Source organism: Anomalospiza imberbis, chromosome 4, assembly GCF_031753505.1.
Source record: "Anomalospiza imberbis isolate Cuckoo-Finch-1a 21T00152 chromosome 4, ASM3175350v1, whole genome shotgun sequence".
NCBI lineage: Eukaryota > Metazoa > Chordata > Aves > Passeriformes > Viduidae > Anomalospiza > Anomalospiza imberbis.
This window is the reverse complement of record NC_089684.1, coordinates 66,141,115-66,162,389: the sequence shown is the minus strand read 5'-3', so window position 1 is coordinate 66,162,389 and position 21,275 is coordinate 66,141,115. Positions and strand designations below refer to the sequence as shown.

Below are 21,275 nucleotides of genomic sequence, written 5' to 3'. Positions count from 1 at the left end.
GCTTCCCAACAGCTCCCTCAGCAATGTGGCTGTACAGACAGCTGAGATGCTGTGCTCTTGCAAGTTTGTAAGTCACATCTACTGGTCTTCTGTAATTAACCCAAATACAGTTCCCATGCCTACATCACATTCGGGACTGGATCATTCTGTGCACCTCTTCTTTGGGTGCTGGCATTCCAAAATCCTGGTGCAGGTTTGGAGAAAACTAGGCAGCAATTTTGGATGGGGAAGTTAGTGTTGATTTCTTGAATTTTTCATTTTTTCCCCCTCTTTCTCACCACTCCTGCTTCTCACCTGGCCCCAGCAGCTATGGCTGTATGAGGTGGTTGGCATTTCTGTCTGGGTGTGTGCTGAGGCTTTTGCAGAACTTGGTTTTGCGGCATTTGTCCGGAACACGTGGACACTGCTTTGAATGGGATGAGGTTCCAGGAGAGCAGGCTTTGGAGGTCTGCTCTTCTTCCTCAGCGACTGTCATTATTTGGTGCTGTTGGTGCTTGGCTGTTGCTGTCCTTCAGCTCTGTGCTCTGCATGCTGCAGAAATGACTATGGAAGGTGCTTTGCCTTTGTGCCACTCTAATCTGAGCAATGTGCTTAGCTTGAGGTGCCTCCATAGGGAAATCACATCACTTGCTATGGAGGACTGGTGCCTGAATGTACCTCTGAAAGTGAGGAGGAGCAATGCAGGCATCATTCACCATGGCTGAGACCATTTCCTTTTGAGGTCAAAAGTATCTGGGGGACATATTTATTATTTAATAGGCTTTTTTTTTGATGTTTCAAGTCTTTTTTTCTTGATGTCCTGCCAAAAAAGAAATGGTTATTTCAGTAGTAATTTTACAAAACCTTTGTGATAAGAAGCTGACCTGAACTCAAAGTGATTTTTTGATGGATCTGCAATTTTGCTCTTTTTTGTGTGTGTGTCCCACTTTCTAAAAACCATATTCAGCAATTCTAGTGACTGTTGGCTGTGTTTTTAGATGCTTGCAAAACCAGTAGATGGTGGAATTTTAGCTAAGCAATTCTTTCCTTAGATTTGTGCTAATATGGCATTGCATTTCTTTTCCTGTACTAACTCATCAAAATTGAAGGGAGTTCTCACTAATATGATAAAGAAAAGTTGAATTTACATACAACACTAGTTGTGCTGTACATAAGTTACCCAAGTAATTATAATTTAGTGCACAAATATAATATGTAGCTTGAAATACACTTAATTGCATTGGAAACTATTTCAGCTGCAAACTAATAGTATGTTTTTTTGATTTCTGGTTTATAGATGGTGTTTGACAACTTGTGACTATTATCTCAAGCTGTGTTCCTCTTTTTCAAAGGAACAGAGATTCACAGAACAGCACAGAATTGCTAGACTGAAGGCTGGAAAATAAGGAGAAAATTTTAAAAGTCCCCAGCTTCTGGCAGGGACGGTCAGTGTGATACTGGGCAGTACTCACAAGCCATGTCCAAGTACACAGGATGTGCCTTAGCCTGGTGTTGAATGGGGAGGTGGAGTTATGCAGCTTTCAGAGAAACAATACTGCTTATTTCTGTATTTGTTTATTTTTTAATTGCCACAACTTAGAGTGTAAAGTGGAATCACCCAGCTTTGCAGCCTTTTAACTGTATGTAATCCATTAAGTTTGGAGGACTTCTGAAAAAGAGCTTCAGCTGTTTGGGTACACGGGGAGAAGAGTTCTTATAAACAGAAGAGCATCCTTTTAGCCAAATGGATCTGAGTAAAATGAAAATAAAAATTAAGTGAAAAATAATATTACAGCTGAACCTGTGAATTACTGCTGGAAGAGGCAATCCTTATTCTTTGAGTTTGTTTTGTGGGATTTTTTTTCCCCCACATGCTGTGTGATGTGGCCCTGCCCTCTTGTTTCAGCCAGTGCTGTGGCTTGATTTTATATAACCCCAGGTGTGAGTTAAATACACTGCTTAGATTCATCTTGCTCCCTGTGGAGGCTGCTTGAAAGGGTGCCAGACCAGTCTCAGGAAGATCAGGAGGTGTGAGAGAAAAAGTTGCCCTGAGCTTCCTGTGGTCTGGGAGGCTCAGGGTGGGCTGAGTCCACCAGGTGAGTGGGAACTCTGCTGAACAGAAGCAGTCTGGAAATCTAAACTAAAGCATTTCTAAAGAAGGAGGAGAAGGATGTGTTTGTTGCAGAGGAGCAAAACTTGTGTAGTTCTGTTGTTTCACAGGGCACAGTGATGTTGGATTTTTGGTGCCTTGGGTTGTATTTTTTTAGAAACATAAAGAGTTTATTGCAATAGGGAAGAGATCTATCTTGCCAGCTGGAATTACCCAAACTGAAGACAGGCGTGAAGTGCAGTACTGGGCATTCATCACCATTCAGCTTCATAGAAGGTAAAAGTGCAGCTTTCTACTCTTGAATCCTTAAAATTTTGCTGTGCATATCGCCATTGCTGTTGTTTCTGATCTGTGCCTCAGTCAGATATTGCTTTTTTTTTATGCCTGTGTTGTAGGTGTGAATTCCCGGAGGTGTTAATCCCCTGGGTTTCCTTTCAGGGGTGGTGAGGAAGCAGCTGATCCCTGCAGCATGCTCTCAAGAGACAGTGCTGCAAGAAATTGCCTCTTGCCTCTAACAGAACCTCCAGCAGCAAAGTGGTTACTGAGCATATTTTACTCACCCTGTTTGTGTTCCTCTGACAAAGTAAATATATACTAATTATCCTGTTGTGATTACATGGTGCAATTTTCTTGTTCAGTCTGTGCCACTGCAAGCTTAAGGACCTTTGTCACCAGTTTGGCCTTGAGTTTTGTAGATATCAGACATCTGTCAGAAAAGAAAATGCTGCAAAGCAGGAATAAATGTTTCTAATACTTCCCCAGCATAAGCATCAGCAGTATAAAGCTCCTGTGCTGTGGAAGACAGCTGCAGCTGGTGTGGGGGTTAAATCAGGGATCACACTGACAGCTCATCTGATAGCTGGGCCTGGAAGTGGGATACTGCAGCAGCAGCAGCAGCAGCATCTCTAGAGAGAACAACATGTGCATGAGCTCAGGTCTTTCGCTTTCTCCATGAAAGATTTATCCTTTCACAGGGCTTTGTATCAGTGTTAGATGCTTTTGAAAAGCCTGTACAAGTAGATTGTTGTTTAACTATCAACAAGCCTGTTGATCATTATTTAGTAATTGTAGGTGTTGTCGTGTAAGGACTGGGTTATTCCTGTAAGACACCAAGCAACTTCTCCTGTACCTGCTAAGTGTGATTCATGACACCTTAACAATTGGTTAGTCTTGAGCTGCTTTTTCTGTTTCTTCATCTAAAGCAAGAAGTTGACTTAGTTTGCTGCATGTTTGCTCACAACTCAACCAGTGTAGTAATATGAGCGAAGATTAAACCTGCCCTGTTTTGAGACATCTTGCTGAGGGAAGTTGCTCCTTTGGATTGCTGTGTTGAGCACCAGTGAGCTGGTGCAGTAGTTATGGGAAAAACTATCTCTGACTCTTACATGGTCCAGTCACTGACTCAGATACATACATTCCCTTGTATTTTGTAAATTGTTCAGCCTCAGATTTATTGTTGTTCAGAGCTGCATTCCACCAAACAGAGCAAAAAGGATTGCTTTAGAAGAAATGCAGTGAGGTCAGGGCCATTTATAGACCTTTGGGTTTTCTGTGAGTTTATCCTAATATTAACTTAGGGCTTCACTCAAATGGAGATATTTATTGCTTGCTTATTCTTATCCCTTGGAATGTTGAAGTCATACAATAGATTTGTTCTTTTATTAGCTAGCATAAACTGCTGCTTTGTTTATCACATAAAACAAACAATCTTTATGTAGGTGCTTTTTGTTTGTTTTCTTATAAAGGGCCTGAAATGGAGGAAACCATGAGAGCACAAAATAACTTTGTAGCTAAGGCTTACTAGTAATAGTGTGTGCTTGCTTATTATCTTTTCTCAGTAGCTCTGGATATGTTTTGCAGACTTTCAGCAAGCCTCTACTGTCTTGGAAATTAGGAGTTAAGAATATTAGAAGATGCTAAATTGCAGCAGATGTGACAGTAGGTTCTTCACTCAATTTGCCTGCATAGTGTGGGGAGGTTTGGCTGAATTCCTGATCTTATCTTGAAGGGGCTGTGGCATAGAATGGTTAGTCTTGAGTCTTCTCTGACTGTTGAGATAGTTTTATTTGTGAGTAATAGGTCACTTTGGATCTATTTGTGTCTTTTCATGTCTCCTTTATTGGTTTGTCACTTCTTTGGATCTTGCTATGGTTCTCTAGTTTGGAAGCCATGGAGAGAACTCCTCCAGCTCTGAGTTTTGTGCGCAGGTTATACCTCAACTGAGGGTCTCCGAGCATCAAAACAAGCTATTAATACACTTGTAAAGGGTGTTACAGATTCGCTCTTCCAGGTTGCTCTAAGATGCCTGTCAAGAAGCCACAGGTGGTACACGGGGTAGTTGTCATTTTAAGTCAGTTTGTAAACTACCCTACTATGAGCTTAAGCAATTTATATAAGGTCCTTGTCCCTGTAAGTAGTAAAAGAAAATCCTAGATCTCTGTACTGTTACTCTGTGTTTAGCCTCAGCTATGATTTTTCAATGGCTTATTTTAAAGAAATCTTGTAAATGATGCTGGTTCAACTGATAGGTAAAAAAATAAATACATATGTTCATATTACAGAAGCTGTATCCTAATTAATACAGCTGTATGGTTGCAAGTGTTTGCTTTTACTGTACTTGAGTGTGGGTGATTCAGCCTAAGGAGTCTGAGGTTTGTTGTCATTTCTGATGTTGTCTTTTATTGTGCAAATAAAGGCAACATGATCCTTGCTAAAAGCACATCTCTGAGCAGGAGATAGAGGGTTGAGAAGCAAGCTTTAAGTGCAAAAGAAGGATCTGGTCTTTTCACTATCAGGTGAAATAAAATCACTTGTTCAAAACCTTTAAAGTATCTGTCTTTTCCCAACTGTAATAACTATTCTTAGGTTTCATTTCCTTCAGTAATCACCATCGCTTTTTTCTTTTTACATAAAACTTGATTACTACCTTTACTGTGGACAGGGCCCTATTGTATCTATGTACTGGTGAATAAGCTGGTCTCTGTGTCATGGGGAATGTCGGCAGTGAAACTATGTGTGTGTGTAAGATTTCTTTAGATACAGCTTCTAGATGTTATTTACTCAGTAACATGGAAGAAAAGTGTTTTAAACAGTTATTTTTTAAAGTAAGTTCATTTGTTCTAAGCATTTAAAGGCAGTACAGTGTTTTAAATGTTTGTTATTTTGTATCTTTGTCAGGCAAAGACAACCTTTGACTAAATTGGCTTAAATTATACCATTGGTCTTATTTTGTGCATCAGAAAATTGATGTTAATTGCAAAGCAACAGTTGTGCTTTTAGAATGAAGAATGGTAAGCAGAATTTTTAGTCACTATTTAAAACCAACCCCTTCCTCTCAGCTGGAGAAAATGCAGCATATGTTTGGAAAGAGCAGATTGCTATGCTGTGTATTTGTATTTACAGGCAGATGCCCTTTGTTTAAGAATGAAGTTTTAAAATAGTTGGCTAGACTATGCAGTGTAAGTACATTTGGCTTCTCACTTGTTGGATGGCACTGGAGTTCAGAAAGGGCAGGAGAAGGCAAATGTGGTTGCTGACCACAGCCTGGGCTGCTGGGGTGGCCTGGCAGCACCTTGGGCCTCTGCGTGCCTGTATTGGGTATACATGGCAAGATTTTGGTAGTGGAGGGCTACAGGGGTGGCATCTGTGGAAGCTGCCAGGAGCTTCTACTGTGTGTGACAGAGCCAATGCCAGCCAGCTCCAAGAGGGACCCACCACAGGCCAAGGCTGAGTCCATCAGCGGTGGTGGTAGTACCTTTGGGATAGCAGACAAAAGTGTAAAAACTCTGAGCAACACCAGTAGCAGGCAGAAGATAGTAGTGAGAATGTGTTACCATTAGTATGGTAACCATATGTTACCAGTGGTGAGCATCTGTTACCATTTGGTAGCAGCTCTGCAGACCCCAAGGTCAGTGCAGAAGGTGAGGGAGGAGGTGTTCCAGGTGCTGGAGCAGAGATTCCTCTGCAGCCCATGGTGAGGCGGCTGTGCCCTTGCAGTCCCTGGAAGTCCACGATGGAGCAGAGATCCACCTACAGCCATGGAAGACCCCATGCTGGAGCACGTAGATGGCTGAAGGAGGAAGGAGGCTGTGACCTCATGGGAGGCCCGTGTTGGAGCAAGCTCCTTGCAGGACCTGTGGTGCTGTGGAGAGAAGAGCCCACTCTGGAGCAGGTTTGTTGATAGGACTTGTGATCTGGTGAAGGACCCATGCTGAAGCAGCCTGTGCCTGAAGGGCTGTGCCCTGTGGACAGGGACCCATGCAGTTCATGAAGAACTGCAGCCCTTGGAAGGACTCAGGCTGGAGATGTTTGTGGAGTGTTGTCTCCTGTGAGTGGGACCCTGTGCTGGGGCAGGGGAAGAATGTGAGGAGTCCTTCTCTGAGGAAGAAGGAGCAGCAGAGACAACATGGGGTGACCTGACTTCAGGCCACATTCCCAGTCCCTCAGCACCACTGTGGGAAGGAGGTAGAGAAAAAATGAGAGTAAAGTTAAGCCTGGGAAGAAGGGAGGGATTGGGGGAAGGTGTTTTATGATTTGATTATATTTTCTCGATTTATTTCCCTATTCTGATTTAATTGGCAATAAATTACATTAATTTCCCCAAGTGGAGGTTGTTTTGCCCATGATGAGGTGAGGATTGGTGAGGGATCTCTCCCTGTCCATATCTTGATCCTGGAGCTTTGTCTCCCCTGTGCTGTCAAGGATGTCAGTGATAGAATAGCTTTGGTGTGCACCTGACGTCCAGTCAGTGTCAGTCCCCCCATAGAGACCTAGCTTTGGAACAAAATATACTAATTTGAGGGAAAAGAGGATTGTCATTTTCTTTAAAAGTTATGCCTTCAGAAGTCTTTTTGTTCATTTGAATGTCAGTATCGATCTGTCACAGAATCAGGGAAGAGAGGAGATGGTTTGGGGTAATGTTTTGTTACCTGATAGCCTCTCCATTTTTGAGAAGCATAAGTAATTACAAATAACACACAGAACATGCACTGAAACTAGGCCAGTGGCAGAATTCAAGTTATTTAAAAGCGTTTTTTACCAAGGGGGGAAGTGGACATGATCCTGGCAAGGAAATGCTGTCTCCGGTCTTGGAGGGTCACTGTCTGCTGCACCTGAGAAGAGTAAACATGCCAGATGACTTGGGTAACATCTATTTCCTCTCTTGGGGTCTGTTTTATTTAAGTCATCATAATAGAAATCTTTACTTAGCTTATACAAAGCACAGTCACTTTCCTGGTTGCCAGCATTCACAGAATTGGCACAGTTACTACAGCACTGTAGTCAGATAGCCTGGTCTGCCATAGCTTAGCTACTCCATTCTCTTAAGTTTAGAGGCTGTGTTTTTGCTGACTGTACCAGCCACATCAGAACTGTGTTAAGTTTAAGCATAATTCCTCATGTGCCTGTGAGATGACCAGCAAAGAAGGATGTAGAAATCTAATGGTCTGAACCTCTGCACTGTGAGTTTTGCATACTGGTATCCCTAATTAGGACTTTATTTTCTGGAGTAATATTTCATTGAGTGTGGTGAGCTCTTAAAAGTATTCTCTGCTGCTTTAATACAGTGATCTTGCAAAAAGATGAGCAGCAAAACCTGTGTTATAGGAATACTTGCTGAATAGCAATAACTGTTTTTTTTTTTAATCCTCTTTGTTAAGGTTTAAACATACAGCAGCATGCCTGTGCTGTACTAATTATGGATTTTTTTTTTTTTGCTAAGTAGAAATAGATTTGACTTTTTATTTCTTTTAGCAGACTATCTTTAAGATAGTTCACAAGCTGCTTGTCGAAAGTACAGACAGAAACAGAATAAGTTGGAAAGATGATTGGCAATAAATATGCCAGGAGATCAGATGGTGGGTGATGACTGGTATGGACACACAGAGAATTTTAAGGCATCCTCTCAAGTCAGGTTTTTAAACAGATATCTGTCTTGGTATATTATATGGGAAATTATTTTAATAAATTATTTATTTGTACATTGATTTGTCTAAAGTTTTTGTGAATTCCTGGCTAAATGGATATGTGACTGAAAAAAACCACACTGATCTGAATTATGAATACAGGGTACGGAATCTTAGCTTCACTGATTTCATTTGTAACAGTTTTTGTCTGCTAATTGCTGCTATGAACAATATTTTCCTCTCAGTTACACCAAAGCATTCTTCATTGATTTAAGATTATGCCTAAATCATTGTGACTGAAAGTACCTTTGTGGCAGAACACTTCCCTGGTTTCTGTTACATTTTCTTAAATTCAGCTGCCTTTGAACTATAATATTGGTGCTTTCTCAAGCTTTGTATTTGTTTCTACTCTAATACTATTGCCACTGTTTATATAAACTTCAATTTGCAGGAGCACTGTCATCTCTGTCAGGTAAATGCTTCTCTGACCAGGTATCCAGTGTATGGGGACTTGTGTGATGTTTCTCCTAGTGAAACCTGGTTGCTGCTTGTTGTACTCTGTCTCCTGAGTCTGCTGAAGCTCCCAGGACTCCTGGGTATTGCCCAGCCTGGCTGATGTTTCTGACATAAGGTATTTCTTTCAAAATGTTTGCTACTGCAGGCAATAAATGCCAGAAACTTCTATATCCTTGGAGGGGGCTTTTGCATGACCAATGCTGAGATCACAATTTCTTTCCCTTTCTTTCCCAGGCTGCAAGGTCTATCCCTGGGCCAGCTATTCATCCTCCTTCAGAGAATGAGGATGATCTTTTTGGCTGTGCTGAAATTAGATCAGGATGTGTGGATTTCTGTAAGCTTCTGATGTTCCCCCATTTTTTTTTATTTTTTTTATTCTTCTATTTTTAAGTACTGAAAAAACAGAGTGGGCAGGGAAGAGTTGAGCACACTGGTTACATGTGTCATCCAAACCATTAGTGCTGACAGTGCTCCTGAGCTGTCACATGTGCCAGATGTGACATCTTTCAACAAAATTTAAAGGCATGGTGAATGATTATGGGCATGGTTTCACATCACTTTGGACTGCTTCAAAATTAATGTTTTAAAAGCTGTTAACAGCAACTGTTTAAGGGTGTCAGTCCATCTTCTTCAAGCTATTACAGAGTGCCATCTCCTCATCCCTGGCTGGTCTCCTGTTCAGTCTGTTTAATTTGAGGACCCAGCTGGAAACTAATCCCTCAAAGAAGATGCATCTTTGTTACCGTGTCTCTGGGATGAGGAGGTGGAGCCAGGCTAAAGGCCAAGTGCTGCTGAAAAGGACAGTCAGCTTAAATCAGTGTAGATGTAAAACTGTACAGTTACCATCGCTCTGCTGCCTGTGAAACAGCAACTCTGACTTTTACTTTCTGCAGCTGAATGTACTTAAAATGATTGCTTGTGAGCACTGCCTGTTTATACATGGAGTTTAACTTGTTTGGTGCAGGACTGTGTTCTTATTTAAGTTCTGCCAGCATAAAATTAAAGACTCTTCCAGCTCTTGCTTTTGCATATTTCAAATTTATACTGAGCTTAATTATAATGCTAAATTTCACTGTTGCTTTTAACTATGGGAATAAGTTAATTTTAAATTGAGTTAGCTGGTCTTGCAGGCATGTAGAGTGTGTGCCTGTGTCCATTCACATGCATACTTAGACATATGTATGTACACATATACACACTCTTATCTCTGACAGGAAGTCTTGAAGCTGCTAGTTCTCCCTCAGTAGCTCTGAGAATAACCAGCTTCCTGGGTGGGTAAACTGGAGTTATAAAATGGGAGTTATTGCTCTTGCCATTTGTGACTTCAGAAGAGATTGTAGATGCTCACTTCACATACTGCTGTCTAGCCACTTCTAGTGCCATTTAGGTTTTGAAGGGTCTGATGGAGAATTTTATTGTTTTTGACTTTCAGGTGGTCCCATTTCAGCTGTCTATGTTCAACCATGGCATGTGACTGGTCAGTGATTTTGTTTCCTAGAGCTGTAATTCTGCACTTGAACACTAACAAGTTCCGCTTGGAGGTGACCTGTGAAGAAAATTACTTTTAAACAACAAAGAGTTTTGAATTTTACTTTTCAGTTGTGACACAGACCTTAGTCTAGGTTCGATCACTAAATTTCCTTTGATTTACTGGAGGCCTCCTCAAGACCTTTTTCAGCATTTCAGTTCAATTTGTTCTATCATATGCTTTGCTTCTTGTTGTAGAGCACCTTCTTTTTGATTTCATAATACTTTACATCTTTTGTCACAGTTTAGCCAGAGAGGATCAATACATAGACAGCCCCAGAGCTCTCTTGTCCAAGCCAGCTTCTAGTCTTTGTCAGTGCTCATTTTGGAAGCTATCCAGTCCTGCTGTCTCTTCAAGAGGTTACATTTTTTTGCTGTACTGATTAACTTAACTGTTTTGAGTAAATTTGACCACCTGTGGCTGCTGCTGACCCTACATTCCTGCAGTACCTCCAAGCAAAATGCTAAACATAGCTGGCATTCTTGAAAAGCTAGGACAAAGCACTGCAGTACACATCCAGGACAGTCTTTAGGGGTAAAAACCCCTGCTTCTTATGCTGTCTTAAAATCTATTTGGGCACACAGTGTTGAGAGATGAGATTCCTCTCACTGTGGTTATATTTGACGCCCCTTGGTTTCTTACTGACATGGATGGTTCTGCATAAATTAGAAAAAATTCAATGTAATTCTCTGGAATTGAGGCCTTAGATAAAACAGAGAGATTATAAGAGGTTTTAATTCTTAGCCAGAAATTATAGGGATCTAAGTGAGCTAGAGCAAGACAATATTATTAGTTAGGAATTATTAGGAAATTTTATTACTTCCTTCTGGAGCACCTGGTAACAGCTGCTTAAATCAGGTCTGTTCTGAGATGGCATTCCTGTCTTTTAATGAAAATAGTTGAGCAATATACAGGCTATTTTACTGAAGACTCTGCAATATTGAAATGAAATCTTAATTTCTGTAGTTTGACTTTCTAGTATTGACATGATGCATAAATATAACCATTTGGCTGCTTAATTAAGTGTGTGAGATGTCCTGTAGGAAAATTTCCTTTCAATTCAAGAGGAAATTAATTTAAAACCTTCTTGATTTAATACAGACATAGATGCTTCTCGTGTGTTTTGTAAATGAGCTTATTTTAAAAAATAAACAGAAACACAACAGTTGCTAATAAAAATCTAGGTCTTAAAATCTTAGGAGTGGAGACCTTGGAAAGAACATAAATGAACATATTTTGGGCAAAGCAATGTAGGTAGTAATTGTTCTGTAGTATTACTGTTGCTCTTCTGTTAAATAAACCTCTTTTAAAGTGGCTGTCTTTTGGAGAAGCTTCTTAATCAATATTGGATTCGTATTTTTTTATTTTATGAGTAAATGCCTCATCAGACTTGTGAGCATGCATTGTAGCTCTTGGAGGTGTCATCATACATGAGCAGAAGTTGTTACTGAGAAATGCCTTTTTTTTAAAAAAGTAGAATTGCTAATTGTGGTCTTAGGGCATGTGGTTGTTTGGATTTGACGATTTGTCTGCAATTGTCGAAAAAGATTTTTCAAATAAATTAAGAGCATGCTTGCATGTTTCAGGGTAGAATATGGCTAAGCTTAGAGGAATAAACTCTTGAAGCCAATAAGATGGTAAAGGAAAACTTGGTATAACACAGTAAAGGCGTAGTTAATGCTGTTCTGCAGTTTGAGTCATACTGAAAAGAATGGGAACTCATTGGTCCATGCAGGAAGAAAATGTAGGATACAGGACCTACTTCTCTGGCATGTGAGTACCAAATTTCTTGTCATGTGACAGCCATTCTTTGAGTTTTTTCTTTGAGTAGTGGTTCTCTGGACGTTTCTGTACCTGAAAAGTTTGTATCTTCTATCTTCTCAATTTCTCTTCCCTGGAAAAAGTATTTTTCCTATTGTTTCTAGAATAGTTAATTATCATTTTCTCAGGAGAAACTGCAGGATCTCTTCTGTCAGAGGCCTCAAGTTGGTTAAAAAAAAAGACAGTAAAACCAGTAGAAGTAAATGTATTAGATAAGAGATTTTAGCCTCATAGGAGTTTTTAAGACAGTAGGAAAAATGTGAGCATGTTTTTTGAAGATGATTGGAAAATTAATCTCATTCTTTTCATCAGGTGACTGCACCATTAACAGGGCTCCCTATCAGAGGTAGTGAATTGAGAAAATACTGCATAGCACTAGATCTGTAGTGTTAAGTGAAAAAACAACTGATAAAATATTTTTACTTCCTTAAGAGATCAACTATAGACAGTGAGTCAGCTCACCAGTAATGATGATTAATAAAGGAAAAAGCTAACCAAAGATTTTTTTCTGTTAACCATTAGTTCTTCTGAGCAAGAAATAATTCCAAGTACTATCTGACCCTGTTTTGTTAAAAAAACAAACAGACCAAACAAAAAGCCAACCCAAAAGCCCCCATATCCCAACAGTTGTTATATTTGAGGTGATGGAGCTAGAATTAAGGCAGAAACACTATTATAAGTAGTTCTCAAACCTGTTCTATTAAGTATGTATGCAATGATCTATTCCAAACCTTTCCAAGGCTCGCATAAGGTCTTCTAGTGTGGGACAAAAAAGTGCTGTAAAATTTTTTTCTAAATTTTGTCCCACAGCAAACCAGAGTGACAGTGAAGCTTGTTAAAGCAGATGAGATGATCCCTTTTTACAACTGAGCACATATAGGCAAAAAAGTTTAAAATTTGTTGCCTGGGTGTGCAGAATCAGAATGATTTCTGTTAGTACATGTTGTTGAAATTAGAAATTCTTTATTGTCTTTTAGCTAGCTTTGAAGCTGAAATTATGAGGTCTTGTAACAGCATCATTAAAGTTGATTATGACTGAAACTGAAGATAGACATGAGTCTTTATTCTGTCTCTATTTTCTTTTTAGTGCAGTCACTTTAGGCATGCGGTCTAAAAGTCTGCCGAGGCATTAATGAATGCAGTGTGCTCTCTTGCTGCATCAGCTTTCCTATACAGATTTTCTTGGGTATATGAAAATAATGTCAAGGAAATAGCATGCAACAACACAGATGTGAGACAGAGGTGTGTCCTTCCAATGGCATATTAAATCTGCAGTATGAGTGGATGCCCAGGCTAAGGCAAAAGCTGTGTGAAGGCCAGGTGTGCTGGCAGAGTGGCTGACTAAGCAGCATACTGAAAGGCAGAGTGTGCCAGAGAAGCCAAGCTGGCATTGCCAGGTGCCTTGTGTCATGATACCCGTTATCTCTGTGCCTTGCCCTGGTGTGGTGGGTCTCAAGGATGCCCTAATGGAGCACTTTATTGTGTGCAGCATAAGCTGTGGAAAGTACTGAAGAATGTCAAGAAGGGTTGTAAGGAAGCATACAGAGGTAATAGTATTCAGAATAGTAATTAATAACTTGTGTGACTTACTGGGAGAATTTGTGCCTAAAGCATAGGTGATACTGTCTTTTTAAGGAGGTGACTTGCAAATTCAGATTTTCTTTCAGCTTTGCAGTGCACGTTTAATAACCTGTCTTCATTCAGGCAGAGTTATAAGTGAAGGCTGAGTGTGGCTCTGTTTTAATTTATCTTAGTTTACCTAATGTTTTGAGAAATGATTGTCTTAATGGTGAGAAAGTACATCTCTTGGGAAGTGTCAGCAAAGGACTACCTTTTTGGGGAAACTTCCTGGTTTGTGGAGCTCTTGAGCTGAGCAGATGACGTAATATTTTAATGTGATCTTGTGAGAGGGTGCATTGCATTTCTGTGTCCCTCTTTCTTCTGTAACTACTTGTCCTGGTTTGCTGGGTTTGACTTGTTAATGTATATGCAGAACCTGAGGTGGAGAGAGAATTACTAAAGAGCATGCTTGCGCCCTGGAGGGGGAAGGATGACTTAAGTTGAAGTGCTGCCTCCATATCCCATGGGTATGTGATGTGGTAGAGAGGCTGGATCTCCTGCATTATTCATTGCCTCTAGCTTCTACTGTGCCGTGGGTGTTTATCACATGAATAGTTGTGCTGTGGGTTGCTGCAGAAGAGGTGTGTGTGTGACCTGAATACTCATCACCCACAGGTCTGTAAGTGACAGATAAAACCTGGTCTCAAGTATGGTGTGTCCGCTAAGAAGTCATATCACTTGGAGATGTTTTTCTCCCTAGGCAGCTTACGGAAGAGATCTTTAGTTGCTTCTAACCCTCATGGTTGGTCTCTGTCACATATATTAGCTTTCAATTCCTTCTTCAAGATATGATGCCTGTGTGAAAGTTACTCCTAAAATATATTCGAAAATTGTTCAGCTAGTTGTGCTGCACCCTCTTGTGCTAAGAATAAGATTTTTGAGAGAAATTTCAGACTGCTTTGTTTTCAAATATTGATTCAAATTTTTATTTCCACTTTTAAGGCTTTTAGAATTCTTTTAAATTCAGCTGCTTAAGTATTTTCAAAGCATACTTGTTTCGCTGCTGAAGTGCTATCATCAAATTGTGTATTGGGCTTTTGTGAGCTCTAAAATTTGGGTCAGGGCAGATGAGGAAACAGAAAATATGGCTTGATTGCCATCCGCTGGGGGGAAAACATGCTGCAGTGGTACTTGATTGAAGAGTTGTTGTTGAACGATAATGTGCCCGTGTTGATTGTGCTGTGCTTTTGGCGTAACAGCCCAGAGACTGTCAGCCTCAGCCCAGATGTTTGCTCAGACAGTTCTTTATTAACAGGAATTGTCTGGTTCTTGTTGTGAGTCATAATTGCAGTGATACTGAAAGCTGGAGAAGAGTGGACTTAGGGACAGAAAGGAGGACATAAGGCTTAGTTGTGCTGCTGGGATGATGCTCAGCACATTGCAAACCTGCTTCAGGCAGGGCCCTGAAGTGCTGGAGCTGTGTTCTGGATGTTTCTAAGCTGTCCCTATTCCAATGGCTTTTGCATGTTGGATGTATGTGTGCTGAGACCTCACACCAGAGCAGCACATGTCCCTCTGGAACAGCTCCTTGCCCTGGCTGTCTGGTTCACCCTTAGGAAGCTGAATTACTCCTAGTGAAAATACCAATTCTCTCAGGCTGTAAGTGTAGGGTATTTCCATGAAAGTTTTTAATGGTGAGGTAGTATGATTTGTGTGAAACTATAGTGGCAGAACACAATTCAAAGTGGGCTTTTTGGAGCGCGCAATATGACGGGACCATGTGAGCTGAAGCCAGTGCTGTGCGCTGGGAGATGTCAACCGCTCCTAGGCTGAAGATTAATTCTGCTTCAGTGTCACCCAGTGCTTTGCTTTCGTCTGATTTGGTGTCTGTGCAGCACAGTTCAGCAAACAATAAGACTTGAGAAAAGCAGTAAGTCATGCAGCCAGAGGACTGAAGTAATACCCTGGTGTTTGGGAGCAGTCACTGGCAATGTGAAGGTCTGCATAAATGTTTTGAGGGCAATGGTGAGGAGGATTTGCTAAAATGAAAACACAGTTTTGGGCCAGAGTAGCATAAATGTTGTAGTCCCACACACATGTGCCACCTTCTGATCAAAACCTTAAAAGGAAGAACAAAAACCACATTTCAATATCTGCTTTGGATATTTTTTAATGAAAGAATGACTAAAATGAAGGGAAGAGACCTGAGTATCCTTCATAATTATTGAGACTTTCTCTTCTCACAGTCTCCTCTGCAGTGACTCCTGGTCAGTCTTCATTGTGGGGAATGGGGGAGCAGGGAGCAAAGGACACATGCCTGTGTCCCAGGAGGACCTGAGGCCTCCACCTGCCCTTTCCAGGAGGATGTCCAGAATACGCTTCTTAACCTGGAAGGGGAAGAGAGGGACACCCCTCCGGCCAGTAGTGGAACATTAAATCTCTTCAGTTTCATTGGACTTGTCAGGGTTCATAAATAAAACAGTGCCATGTGATTTCAGTGTTTTATCCACTAGTTGTGAAAGAAACACTTCTCCTGACCTTCAAAAAATTTGGGAAGGTAAAACCATCTAAGTGATGCAATTTTCCTTTTGGCCCTCTAGGGCAGTAAGTGAATTAGTGTGTTTGATGCTTCTTTCTGTGGATTTGGCAAAAACTACTGCCAAAGAAGGTAGGATGGAGAGAAAGGTAGATGCTGAAAGTGTCAGGGAATTCTTGGGGTGTGACAGCAGCCTTCTTCTCCACCCCATGTTCCATGAGTTTTATTAGCCATCATTATGTTAAGTGTGTCCCCCATGGTTGTCAGGCTGTTTTGTTGAGGTTTGTTTTTTTGTTTTTAGACTATTTTCAGACTAAAACCCCTAGAAGCCTCATAAAAAATGAAGCTGCTCTTCTCTCCTTTTGGAAACAAACCCCAGCTGCCCAGGTTCTGGGGGTGGTTGCATGAGTCTTACTGGGAGGCTGTCTGATGGACTGAAGTTTGACACTGTTAATGTACTTTCTAGAAGGAAAGAGAAAAATATATCCCTAAAATAGTTGGCCATGCTGTACTTATTAATTATTGATGTTACATTGGATGACTTCTTTCTTCTATTAAGAAATTGGAAGAAGAGGTGAATTTTAATGGAGTGGTATATAGGATCCTGGGATTCCTGTTTAAAAGACAATTTAAGGCAGAGCTCCCTGTCTGATAGTGTGAATGTGGCATGCCTGCATGTCTGTGCATGCCCAGAGGAAGCTGCAGTATGAAAACTGTCACAAGTTTTGTTCTGATGCCAGTTCACTAAGCTCTGTATGATGAATTCTGTACATATGTAATATCCTCAATCTCACACATGAGTTCATAACTGTGCTTCCAGTCTAAAAGTGCAGGAATTGTGAAGTCTGTAGATTTTTTTTTCCCAGAGCAACTGGATTCCTACTGACTTTTACACCCTTTCACCCTGCCCAACAAACAGGTTTGCAGTCCAATAGCAATATATAGCCATAACTGTAATGGATACAGGAGGAGTGCTCCAGAGGGATAGAATTCTTAGAATTGGTATTCCCTGATTCTAATAGATGGATTTATTTTCATATAGAATGAGCTGTCAATGTGAAGAAGTGGAAGACTATCTGCTGCTCTCCCTGGACAGATATGCCACCCCCAGGTCCAGTCTGGCTGCTCTTTTCTGCAGCCCGTCTGAGAAGCAGTTGCCCATTGGGCAGGGGAGAAGAGTTGATAAATATTTTTGATTTTTTTTGTGTCAGTTTTTAGATATAAGTGAGATTTAAGATTTAAATCAGACTTCCTCATTCAGCATCAACAGAAACATCTGAAGATCTTGCTGGTGCAGGTTACTTTATAATTTAAGGACAAAAAGAAAAATACTATGCTATTGCTGAGCAACCCACTGTTTATCTACTGTGTGTGCTTCAGGAGAAAGTGTTACTTAAGTATAGAACTGATTTTTGGTACTGAATGACTCCAGCTGAAGTTTGGTGGTTGGAAACCTGCCTCTTTTGTATTAACCTGAACTTTCAAGTTCCTTACCAATAACAAGGAATTGGAAAGGAGAGCTGTAAAACCAGCTACTTTCTTAGCTGTTAGCAGGAAGCCACCAGGCACAAACTGCAGTGGGGAAGAAGGAAAAACCTGCAGTGATTCCTAGGTTGGTAAATTCCTGCTAAACCTCAAGAAAGTAGATTTGGCCTGAGTTTAAATGTTACAAATCCATGGGGTCTATCAGATAGAAGTCTGTCTCTGTTTTGAGACATGTACAAAAGTATATTTTGCTCTAGCTTCTCAGCAAGAGAAATAACTCCCAAATTTTTTTCTATGTTGACTGGTGTTTTCTGTTTGGTTTTGTTATTTCTAGCTGAAATTCTGTAATGTGCTCAAGATCAGGTTTCACACTGGCTTCTGTGACATCACTTCTTTCTTAGGCTAGGTGAAGACAGGATTGCAGGTCTGTGTCCTATGGAAATCCAAGTACCCAGAAATCCCATTTCAAATATATGTAGCTAACACCCCATTTTTGCAAAAGAAGAAAATAAGGACAATTTCACCTTTTAAACTTGCACCTATTATTACCTCAACCAGCCAGTTGTTTACTTCAGTAATGGTAATGTTATTTTACTATTTTGTCATATGTGGGCGTTAAACATTTGCTAATTACTTCTCTACTAAGGCTATCAGTAACTGCATTTTATTGCCTTTCAAGTTCCTGCTTTTAATAAAGCCCTAAATGAGTTATTCCTGCTTACATAGGTCTGGGAGGCTGAGCTGGCTCCACTGTTGGCTGTGTTAGCCCTTCTTGAAATATGAAGATTTATAAACAGGATGAAAAAAGATTCCTCTCTTTATTTTCAAGTCTGCCAATTTTCAAGGCAGGCAATGTGGTAAAAATGTGGGTGGAGAAGTGGACATTTTCAGCAGGATTCAGAGGAAAGGGAAGATATTCAGGATGGTGGATTCTCAACTGGGAAATAGAAAATGTTGGGGGTGTGGCAGCTCAGTTTCAGGAATTTATGTCATCAGTGTTGAGATCCTGTTTAGTCAGAGGTCAAATATCTGTTGATGAAACTTTGTTTTGCCATTTTCTATTTGCAGTTTTGTTGAAGAGGCTGGTCATTCCTGCCTTTGAGACCTGTATTTTGTATTTCAGGCTTTCCTCTGTTGTCAGAACTGGACCTTATCTTAGTTTGTGTCGAAAAACTGTCTCCTTTCAGAAGCAAAAAGATTTTGAGTTTGAGATGATTTTATTATCTTGAAGCTTATTGAATTGATTGCTGTTTCAGTTGCAGTTACTCTAGGCACAGTTTAGAGCAAGTTTGATATACAGGATGAAAACAATTGATTATAAAAATGGCAAAGGGTGCCACAACAGGTGCATCATATTGATTATCTTGGGAAGAAATCCTTTAAAATTATTTGGAAAAGCTGGCATGTATGCTCAGCCTGTGAAGAAGTTTGAGGACTCAGAAAGTTTTGTTTATGTAAATCCATGAATCTCAGCAGGAACTTGCTGGTTTCTTGGCTTTCCGGGTAGGAAGGTGTTAACAACACATGTATTTTCTTTCCCTCCTTCTTTTTTTTCTGCTTTCTTAAATACTGAAATCTGATAATCTGATACAGAAGTGCACAAATGTGCTAAATTATGTTAGAATGTTAGTTTAATGAGCATTGGTATGTTTTCTTCATGAAGAACTTTTTTTTTAAAGTAAAATTTATTATTGAAAATAAAGTGAATATATTTTCTTTATTTTTTAAAAAAAGGCTTTATATTTTAAAATTACTTTTTTATCTAGCTTAAAAAAGTTCTCTTTCCAAGTTTCAAAAGACAAACATATTTTTTAGCAAGAATGTATTTAGCTCTCTTAAATGATCTGTTTTGTCTCACTGCTAAGATTTATAATTCTTGGATTTTTGTTAGAACAAAGGAAAATATAATCCTCTCTTTAAAATGGAATATAATTTGGCTTGATTTAGCATAGATTTTGCTATAACAAAGAAAAAAATATTACATAAGCTCTACAGGAGATGAGATTTGTGTCTTTGGTCTTGCATATTTTTCTCCACATGGGGGAACAAACAGAAAGTTGAACTCCACCCTGAATCCTAGAACATTGTTTGACTGACAGATATATTGCTGCTGCTGGAGCATCTTTTGATGGGAGGATGACCTCATTATGTGAGGTTTTATATATATATATATATATATATATATATATATATATATATGTATATATTTTTATTATTGTTTTATTATTAATATTTTGATAGTACTATTAATAATAAGATTATCAATAATTTATTATTAATTTAATAATTATTTTAATGTTGATGTTTATATTATTATAAAATATGTATATTTATGCATATATTTTGTATATATACTGAAAAATACATATATATTTTTCAGTACCGAATGCCACAGCATTAATGTAACCACTTGCCAGGGGTGAAATGATTGTGATGCAGTGTACAGACATTGCAAAAATAAATTGTATGCTTGATGTCTACTGAATGCAAGCGTAATTGAAAACATGATTTTTTATGAACTTATTGTTTACTGAGCACTTCTTGCTGCTTTTTCATAACTTGAGCTCGTGTCTACCATCTGGATTAATTTTCTTCATGATATTCAGTGTTTTTGCAGGGGGAAAGCTGCAGCTCTGTGTTGCAGTGTGGACATAGAGAATTTAAAGCGTGCTTTTGCAATGTGTCTCTTACATACCTGAGCTGCCACAGTCTGGCAGCAGATAGTGACACCTACTAGGTTTGGGAGGATCCCTGCACTGTGATACATGGATCCTCTGTTCTGCTTTTAGTTCTCCTGTGTGCATGTTGTAGAATGGGGATGGCTTTAAGGATGTAAACGGAAGGTGGCCGCTTGGGTTACTCAGTCATTTGTCAGTGCTGCTCTGATTCCCAGGCTCCTGCTGCTTCTTCTGGTATCCTGCACCTTTGCAAGCTCAGTAGTTTTCATTAATCCCTCTTGACTCTTCATAAATTAAAAGATATAATTTGGTTTTGTTTTGCAGCTTGCCTGATTTCGGCAGTGACCTGAAGGGTGCTGGTGCTCCAGAACTTGGTGCTCTTGTACGGGCTTTCCACAACAAGCTGGGAAGAGTAAGTAACCTGCTCTGTGTCTGGGGATCCTCCAGGGTGGGGGTGCTCTTTCTGAACCTTTCATGTCTCACATCTTAAACACTGAAGTTTTAGCACAGAGACTGGAGATACCTGTATTTCTATGCAGTACTTACATTGTTTATCATGATATTCATGAACAGTGGTAGTCTAGTTCTTCTAGTACTCCAGCAAGAGCTCCTGGTGTATCCATTTTTGCAGATTAGCTGTACTGTAACTTGCTCTGCCATCTCATGTGGGAAAAAGCTATACTCAGCAGAGGTGTTTCACAGTAGTGCTGTTCCTCTGTGGTGTCAGCAATGCTATCTGTTAATGCAGACACCTGTGCTGGATATCAGTGTTCTGTGCAGTCTCCTGTGATGTATCCACATGGTTCTCTGTGGGTCTTGGAGTGGGAGGGAGGCCCACAGCCACAAAGCTTTGTGACTCCAGCTGAGGCTGCATGTGTGGAGAGATTATCTGGTGTCATGCTCCCCAGCAGCATCTGATGCCATGGCTTTCCCTTCCTTCTCACATGAATTTACCAGGCTGGGGATGTATTTCCCAGTACCTGGCATGCCAACAGGGTTTCTCATCTTCTGAAATAAGGTATGTGAGAAGTCTGGAATTGTGTGCCCACAAAGCAAGTGCTGTTAGCTGGATGACTTGGGCTAACCATGTCTCCTTTTCTGTGCTGTACAAGTAGTCGTGCTGGCAGAGCCCTGTGGAGAGACTGCTCTGTTTGCTGAT

The 21,275-nt window shown here is 40.1% G+C and overlaps 1 protein-coding gene across 9 annotated transcripts in view; it reads left to right on the top strand.

Annotated features, from left to right (window-relative positions):
• The window catches only part of APBB2 (amyloid beta precursor protein binding family B member 2), a 168,391-nt gene that overhangs the window by 36,162 nt on the left and 110,954 nt on the right, over positions 1-21,275 (top strand). For all 9 annotated transcript variants that reach the window (XM_068188940.1, XM_068188946.1, XM_068188938.1 and 6 more), the window contains exon 2: positions 20,441-20,528. The gene's annotated coding sequence lies outside the window, so the exon portion shown is untranslated. The remainder of the gene's footprint in view (positions 1-20,440; positions 20,529-21,275) is intronic.